The sequence below is a fragment of the Meles meles genome, chromosome 7 (assembly GCF_922984935.1).
Source record: "Meles meles chromosome 7, mMelMel3.1 paternal haplotype, whole genome shotgun sequence".
NCBI classification, from domain to species: domain Eukaryota; kingdom Metazoa; phylum Chordata; class Mammalia; order Carnivora; family Mustelidae; genus Meles; species Meles meles.
Genome location: NC_060072.1, coordinates 30,528,571 through 30,537,916, shown reverse-complemented (window position 1 = coordinate 30,537,916; position 9,346 = coordinate 30,528,571). Strand labels below are relative to the sequence as shown.

The 9,346-nt window shown below is 43.8% G+C and overlaps 1 non-coding gene across 1 annotated transcript; it reads right to left on the bottom strand.

Moving 5' to 3' along the window:
• Positions 1-8,814: 8,814 nt before the first annotated feature.
• On the bottom strand, positions 8,815-8,919 carry LOC123947809. The gene has a single exon (XR_006819841.1). It is a non-coding gene; the product is annotated as a U6 spliceosomal RNA (small nuclear RNA).
• Between the last annotated feature and the right edge of the window lie 427 nt (positions 8,920-9,346).

The window sequence follows — 9,346 nt, the reverse complement described above, 5'->3', positions numbered from 1 at the left end:
CTGGTTCAGATGCAAGGTTGCAAAAAACATCGATGCCTAAATCCCATCTTCAGTAGTTATGATTTAAATGATGTAAAGGCAGGGCAGGGGGTGGGGAGGTCCTAGGTATTGGTAGGGCTCAAAAATCCCTTAGGGAATTCTCATATGCCACCTGAGCTGAGAACCACTGGATTACCTGGATCCCTACACCCATCCCCCATCAGTCCCTTGCCTAGGGAGAGGTCTCCAGCCAGACCAGGGCTCTCAAGGGTTCAGAAACACTTCGGAGGTACTTGCTCACAGTCCAGAGGCCTCATAGGTCTCTAACTCAAGGACTCTGATTCAGAATGTCTAGAGAGGGGCCCAGGCAACTCTCTTGTAATCCAGCAGCCGGGCGTGGCTCATACAGGTGGGCCAGACTTTGGAAAGCTGGGAATGATATCCCAGACAGCCAGGTTGCTCTCCCATCAGCTCTAGTCAGGAAGTATAGAAATGTTTTCGATGGTTCCCCAGAATCAAACATCCTGCTCTCCCCATAAACATCAGAACTTCGTAACAGAAGAATGCAGTGTTAAACATCACTAACCTGCTCTTCCCCGAAAGCTCAATGCTTGAACGGGCACGCACCCTGATTTCCTTTCACAAGGCCTGAAATTGTACCCAAAACTACCTGTGGAATTGCCTAAAAGAAGGTTTCTCTTGAAAACAGCATCACGTTCTTGAGCATCCATCCGCCGTGTGTCTGGAACTGAAAATGATTGCTAGGTCGGGTGGAAATCAGTCAGGGTCAGGCCGTGCCGTCACAAAAAGGAGGTCTGACTGGGTAGGTTAGACTCATGTCCAGGTAGCTAGAAGTAACAATAAATATGATCATTGTGACAAAAAGGAAGTGCTATGGGAGGGAGCAAAAGGAGGAAATGGTTCACGGGATTCGGATGTTGCTAAGTTTCCCAGAGAAGATGGTATCTGAGTTAGATCCCCATGGATAAGCAGATTTCCCCTCTCCCTCATCCCAGAGAGGCAGGAGAAGAAAGGCACTCTAGGCTAGATGGACAGGTGGCATGAAGCAAAGGTTTGGAGCCATGCACATGCCTGACAACCGTATGAAGGGCACAGAGCAGCAAAGAATATAAGAAAAATAGTTAAAGCCAGATGGAAATGGACTTTGGATGCTATGCTAAGGAGTTTGGAATTTTTCATTAGGCAGCGAGAAGTCATCAAAGATATTTATACAAGGGTGTGACAAGATTTCAGAATATGATTCTGATAACAAAGAGGTGAGCAGACTTCAGGGGAGAGAAAAACAGGGGCAGGAAAGCCAATTAAGAAGCAGTTGCAATTGTCCAGGAAAATGATGCTATACAAGCACGTTCCTAAAATAACGTATTCATCATCCTACTTCGTTTTATTCCTCTTATTTCTGGGGCTAGAAAAATCGCTTAGCCCTTCTGTGACTCAGAATCCCTCCCTATTAATAGAAGATGACAAAATACTTACCTTACCTCACATAGGGAGGTATGTGAGATGCTTATAATTGTAGCCAGGAAAGAGGGGGCAATGTTATTCTAAATGCCAGTGGTATAATTCCGCTGCAGGAGAGAAACTGCCTTTTGCCTCTTGCTTTTTGTTATAAAAATTCCAGCCTCCCAGGCGCCTGGGTGGCTCAGTTGATTACGCGTCCGACTCTTGATCTCAGCTCAGGTCTTAATCTCAGAGCTGTGAGTTCAAGCCCTGTCGTGGAGCCTACTTAAAAAAAAAAAAACATATGCAGCCCCACAGAGAAGCAGAAAGCATCAGAAACACTGCACGGAGGGAGGAGGCGGCGGAAATGGCAGGTGCTCACCACCCAGGAAGTGGTATTTCTGATAAAAGGGTCCATCAGCTTTAGGATGAAAATGCCACGGCAGCATGTTGGGCTGCAAAAGTGACATTTTGTAGAGAAAGCCTGTCACCCCATTGTTTTTCATTACAAACAAGAATGTAAGGAGTGTTCCTCCTATGGTTCCTATTGTAGCAGTGGGGGTGGGGAGCACCCGATTTTCAGAGACAGAGTTACACATGGTCCCTTAAGAGTTGGGATAAGGCTTTCCGATTGTGCTCACCTTCTGGGTCTTGGAGTCTGTCTTCAGAGCAAAGGGCACCTGGTCATGCCTTTTCCATCTGCCACCTGGCCCTTTCTCACAGGTAAATCTCCAATTCACCACCCTGGACCACATCGGAACCCTTGCTTCTCTGGAAAAGTAACATGGGGTGTCTGTCCCAGAAAGCACTATAGACTGAAAATGCTTTAAAGTTTTCCAAAATCACTTTGTCTTCTAGCTTAAAAAAAAAATCCATGCTCGGTATACCTGCTGAGTTGATGCAAGATATTCTGGGGGATAAAATGATAAGCCACATAGGGACACGCCCCTCCAAAAGCCAACAGGTGGGACTGTGACATGAGAGAGAATATGGCAAAGGTAACATCCAGCATGCTATGAGAACAGTTCAAAGTTCTCTATCCAAAAGGATGGTCATGTTAGATGACTGACTAATAGTCCATCCATCCAGAGTCCTTCACTTTATATATGACAACTAAATAGTTTCAGAGAGTTAGAGTGAGGAGACACGCCAGGAACACATAAAGAGAAGAAATATATACCACTTCCCAATGTACCTTCACCTAAGTATTACATGGTAAGTTCTCTCTAACGAAATACTTGCTCTGGTACAGTAAATTATTCTAATTCTTTAATTCTCTCTTAACATGAACTTCTTGGGAAAGTTACTGGCAAAATTCATCATGAAGAAACTTAGAGATTACAAATTACAGAAGACGAAGAATTTTTAATCCTTCTGAAGTTAAATCATATTTTAAGGGCAGTTTAAATACCACAGTATCACAATCTGCATTTATACCTGCTCGTCCACTACTTGCTAGATTGCTTTGTTACAAAGACTCCAAGAAACATCTACAAACATGGCTGTACTGACAACAAAGAATCAGTTATAAAGCAAAAATAATGAAGATTTATCCATTTGTTACAAACGTGGCCATTTGAAATTTAGTATGTTTCAGTCTTCAAAGGTAACATTCACTTCTTTAAAAAAAATGTGGAAGCCACAGACTAGGAGAAAATATTTGCAAAAGACACATCTGGTAAAGGACTGTTGCTGAATTATTGAAACTCACTGGTAAGAAAATGAACCAACCTGATTAGAAAATGGGCCAAAGATCTTAATGGGCACCTACCAAAGAAGATCTACAGATGGCATATGAAAAGATTCTTCACCTCCAATGTCATCAGGGAAATGTGAATTGAATTAACAGTGAGATACCACTATCAACCTCTTAGAATGGCCCAGACCCAGAACACTGACAACACCAAGAGCTGGTGAGGATGTGGAGCAACAGGAACTCTCACGTCTTGCTAGTAGGAATGCAAAATGGTGCAATCATTCAGGAAGACATTTTGTCAGCTTCTTAACAAAATTAAACATACTCTTGTAGTATGATCCGGCAATCATGCTCCTTGGTATTTACCCAAAAAATTGAAAACATGTTCACACAAAACCCCAAACACTGACGTTTATAGTGGCTTTGTTCAGAATTGCCAAAACTTTGGAGGCAATGAAGATGTCCTTGAGTCGGTGAATGGATGAAGAAACTAATTCAACCAATGGACTATTCAGCACTAAAAAGAAATGAGCTATCAGGCTATGAAAGGACATGGAAGAAACTTAGCATACTGCTAAATGAAAGAAGCCAATCGGAAAAGGCTACATTGTCTGTGATTCCAACTATAGGACACTCTTGAAAAGGCAAAACTGTGGAGATAATAAAAAAAAAAAAAATCAAGTGACTACCCAAGGTTAGTGGGAGAGAAGGGTGAACTGGAGAAACACAGGGGATCTTTACAGCCGCGAAACTCTTGTGTATGATATTGTGATGGTGAAGACACATCATTATACATTTGTCAAAATCCATAGACTGTATACCATCAAGAATGAACCCTTATGTAAACTGTGATCTTTGCGTAATAGTGATGTTTTGATATAAGCTCCTCAGGATAAATGAACCATGCGGGGGCTGGATGTAGATAATGGGGAGACTGTGCATGTGTGAGGGTGGGATGGATAAAAAAAAAAAAAATCGCTGTGCTTCCTGGTCAGTTTCACTGTACACCTAAAGCTGCTCTAAAAAATAAAAGTCTATTGGAAAAAAACAAACAAACAAACAACAATGTGTGTGCCACTGTCAGCAGACTTGGAATTACAGAATGCAGTTTTCCCATGCATTAGATGAGAGCCAGGTTTTAAATGTTTAAACGTGTTACAGAGTTTTTTCTTCTCAAAGGATAAGGCATTATTGAGTTACATATGGACAGATGAGAACTTGTGCATGGAATAAAATTGAGAAGGAAAGAAGTGACATATAGTAGAGGTAGGCTCACCTAGCCATCTGGTTCTCCCTAGAAGCAACCGCTGTTAACGAGTTTTTGTGGATCTGCCCAGAGAGAGCCTACGCGCATGTAAGTGATAGATTTAGTATTATTGATGTTCTTATTACAAAATCGTGGCAGACTAAACATACAGGGGTGCAGCTGGATTTTTTCACTGAACTCATCTCAGAGATGGGTTCCTATCAGAAAACGTAGAGCTTCCTCATCCGCGTTAATGGCCCTGTAGTATTCCCTTGTGTGCGCGCACATCATATGTTTACCGAATCTTACTGTTGATGGATGTTGAGGCTGTGCAGAATCGTTTTTGTATTGCAAGCAGTGACCGCAACGAATACAATTTTTTACACACTTATCCCCTTTACACGGGAGTATATCTGCAGGATGAATTTTTTTTTTTTTTTAATTTTATCTATTTGTCAGAGAGAGAGACAGAGAGAGAATGAGCCAAGGAGCAGCAGAAGGAGAAGCAGGAGAAGCAGACTCCCCGCTGAGCACGGAGCGAATAGGGGGCTCGATCCCAGAACCCCCGGATCATGACCTGAGCCAAAGGCAGCCGCTCAACCGACTGAGCCACCCAGGCGCCCTCAATCATTAGTTTCAAACAGAAAACATCTAGAGGCACTTGATAATCCCAAAGCACATTTTGTTATAAAACTCAGTGGTGCCTGACTTCTTTCTTCTCAATTCATTCTAAATCTCATGCTGTAATTAAAACTGCTCTCACTCCTTAGAATTGTGCAGGTTAAGGAGCCTTGGTTTTTTGTTTTGTTTTAATCCCAGACAGACTGTTTGTCTTAAGCTCTGCCTCAGCCATTATTATCTATGCAAACCTTCTAAGGAATTTTAACTCATTAAAATAACAGCCTTAATGGACTCTCCAGGCATTCACAGTACCTGCCTCCCGCCCAAGCAGAAAGGAAAGAATGATACTACCAAATATCTAAAAGCGTTTCTCCTCACTCCCAGTCCTCTCCAAGAGAGGTGATCTGGCCCATTAAACAGAAATGTGAAAAAGTCCCTTGACTTCTCCTTTTTAGTCTGGGGAAGACTCGTGACATGGCAGGATCTTGTTTACAATCCCCAAACATCCATTGCACTTGGCAGCTGACACTTTTCAGCTGCTGATTAAAAGATACGTATTTTAGGGGCTCAGTGGGTTAAAGCCTCTGCTTTTGGCTCAGGTCATGATCCCAGGGTGCTGGGATCGAGCACTGGGATCTCTGCTCAGCAGGGAGCCTGCTTTCCTTCCTCTCTCTCTGCCTGCCTCTCTGCCTACTTGTGTTCTTTGTCTGTCAAATAAATTTAAAAAAAAAACATATTTTACACGAACGGAATATCCTGAGTCAAAAGGATTTTGAATATTACTTTGAAATGGCCTTATCACAAGTATGTAACAGGAATTCGCTGTAAGTGAAACAGGAGGTAAGGACACCAGGAACGTAAAAGATAGGACCGGAGATAATAAAATGGAGATCAGGAAGTGGGTTTGTAAATAGCAGGGGGGGATGTAGGACAAGACACTATCTGTTGTCCTGGTTCTCCACACCAAGCCCGGCGGAAGTAGTCAATCCAAGAAAAGAGCTACTATGTCCAGTCCCACTGCAGTGAGAACAAAACTCACTTAGAGGAAAGTTAGGTGAGATTAAGGAAACATATTCTCAACCCGAGGACGCTTAACTGGAGCAGCTCTGTTTAACCTTAACAGGGATTACAGATCTCCATTCATCCTTCTAACTGGAAAGAAAACAGACTGTAGGCAGGAGGCCAGATGAAGATACAACATGTGATTTAAAAAAAAAAAAAATCGTTGTCTTAGTCAAATTGTCTAGAAAATAAAACCTGACGGAAAGATCTCTTGCTAATAAGACTGTGTTGGAAGGTGCCATCCCAAGGCTTCCAAAAGCGAGAGAAAGAGAGAGAAGCCAGGAAGGAAGGAATGCGGGTACCAGGTGGCGTGTGAAGGAACCGGTAGTAACTTCACAAGGAAATATGCAAATTTCCTTGCTTGTCCTACAGGTCACCTTGAAGCAGTTCTTCAGGAAGGAGATGGTGCTGAACTGCCTGGAAGACATGGGAGGGGACCGACTCTCCTTAAGGTCCAGGAGCCTCATCAGCTCAGACCCAGCCCTTGGAGGCCCTGGCAACTGTTGGAGCAGGTGAGATGTAGTTGCTCTGAAGCTGTACCCTCCGGAGTCTGTCCTTTCAGGAGGAGGCTGAAGCCTGGGAATCGGGTGGGGCTGGGGAATGTTGAGAGGCACAAAAATTAGTCCAGTATGATCCTGTTTTAAAATTATGGGAGATGGGCGCCTGGGTGGCTCAGTGGGTTAAAATTATGGGAGATAATTTTAAAGCATTTTAGGATTCAAGAATTAGTGTCTTCGTGAAGATTAAGATGAATGACTTGGATAAATGAGTCATCAAATCATAATGAGTATAGAGGTAGAAATTCTATTGTTAATGGAATTTATGATTGTTGAAATATTTTTTATGGCTCTTCAGATTGGTTTCTGGATGGAGTTTACTCATTCTTAATCAGATGATGTTTTTATTATAACCCTTTTAAAGGAGTGTTCATTAATTTTAAACACGCTCTTAACCACAATGCTTTGTTCCAAATAGTAGGTAATTTGTGCTCAGGACTATATTTCAACTTCTAGATGCGTATTTTACCAAAACTCCTAACGCACCCAGGAAGAAGTTGACAAGCTTTTTACTTTCCTGCACATTTGTGTGCTCACAAGGTCCTGTGGCAGGGGTCTAGGGTAGGGAGGGCAGATGGCGGGGACTGAGGATTCTTTTTTTTTTTTTAAAGATTTATTTATTTGACAGACAGAGATTACAAGTAGGCAGAGAGGCAGGCAGAGAGAGAGAGGAGGAAGCAGGCTCCCCGCTAAGCAGAGAGCCCGATGCGGGGCTCGATCCCAGGACCCTGGGATCATGACCTGAGCTGAAGGCAGAGGCTTTAACCCGCTGAGCCACCCAGGCGCCCCGGGGACTGAAGATTCTTGAGAGTCTGTCAGGGAAGTGAGTGTCATACATCTGAAAATAAAATAACAATTACTTGCCCCGGCATATGCATCCAGACGATCCTTGGCTATTTATGTAGAAGTAACAGGGGGCCCTCTATGAAGCCTTCTGAAGAAAAGATTATCAAACTGTGTGTTCTCTTGAATCCTTGGGACTCTAGAAACTTATTTCAGTTTCCCAAGTGAAATGATGACCGTTGGTGACATCTCAATACATATGGCAAGAAGCTAACCTGTGACTGGGAACAACACATGGACCCTTGTCCCTGAGATCGTCAAACTTTAATGTTCTTTTCACGCCCCCACCACCAAAAACTCCACCGAGAACAGTTTGTGTTTTCCTGCTTAATGCCTATTTTATCCGAATGCAAATCTCCCTCCAGCTGCCCTACAGGCCAATGTCCTGTGAGGCCGGGAACTTGTGCTGTGACACAGGGAGAATATTCTCGTACTTACTTCATATCCCGCAGGACAAAGAAGACAGCATGAGAAATTCATTGCCACTAATTATATGTAGTTTATTACTTTATCTTTAGAATATTTAATGTGAAAGCTCGGAGGAGAGGCTACATTGTCCAGCCTGGACCAGAGCCTGAGTTTTCCACTCTCCCTGGAGTTGTGATGTCTGAGAGGAATCCGTGTGGATGTGGGTTTGCATGTCAGCACCTGAAAGCGGGCGCCGTCCTGCACGCTGGAATGAATGTCCTCTTCCAGAGGCTTCATCTCCAGAGGGTGGTGGAAGGAACAACAGAGACAGCTATGTGCCCACACACACAGCCATCTGCTGTTCCAACCACATGTCTCTGCCCCCCGTTTCCTGCAAGTGATTCATCTATTCTTTCTCTCCTTCTTCAAAGATAACTGTGTAGGCATTTAAGGAGGGGAAAGTCATTAAGAAAAGTGGAATCCGGAGTTCTTAGGATGAGGTAGAGCTGATTAAACAGTCTGGAATTTCACAAAGCAAGCAGTGCGGGCGTAGACTCTGGGTCTCCTCTCTCCCACTGGGGCATCATTTTGTAAGAGGTTATCAGCACCCATCGCGAACAGGTCAACAGACATGGCTGTGTGTAAACGGGGAGGGCGGGAGCTGCCAGGGAGCTGAAGGGAAGGGCAGAAGTTAGGAGAGAGATGGGGGATTTTTCTAACTGGAGACGCTGCTCCTCATACCCACTGTCATCTGTGGCTTTGGTCTCGGAATTGTCACTAATTTTACACCAATGAATTGGATCTTCGTGACTTTTTTTTATAGCTTGTATTTAAATTCGACTGAGTTAACGTACCACGTAATGTCAGTTTCAGGGGGAGAGTGTCGTGATTCAGCACTTCCATGCGAGACCTGGTGCTGATCACAGCAAGTGCCCTCCTTGGAAAAACATGGACGTTTCATGAGTTTATGTGCCATCCTGCCCAGGGGCACGCTAATCTTCCCTGGACGGCTCTAATTTTAGTGTATGTGCTGCTGCCACGAGCTCTGTGACTTTTTAAATGGATTGATTAAAAAACTGCCTCCAGGGGTGCCGGGGTGGCTCAGTGGGTTAAAGCCTCTGCCTTCAGCTCAGGTCATGATCTCGGGGTCCTGGGATCGAGCCCCACATCGGGCTCTCTGCTCAGCGGGGAGCCTGCTTCCCTTCCTCTCTCTCTGGCTGCCTCTCTGCCTACCTGTGGTCTCTGTCTGTCAAATAAGTAAGTAAGTAAGTAAGTAAGTAAGTAAATAAATAAATAAATAAATAAATAAATAAATAACTGCCTCCACGGCATACTTTAAAGGAGACCCTGACCCATAGCCAGAGACGGTGATTATAGGCATGTCCTCAACACTAAAGGGTATTGGTGGCCACATGCTGTGTGGGAAGGGGATGTGAGCATCCCAAAAGAGGTGATCTATGGCTCTTTGCTGCG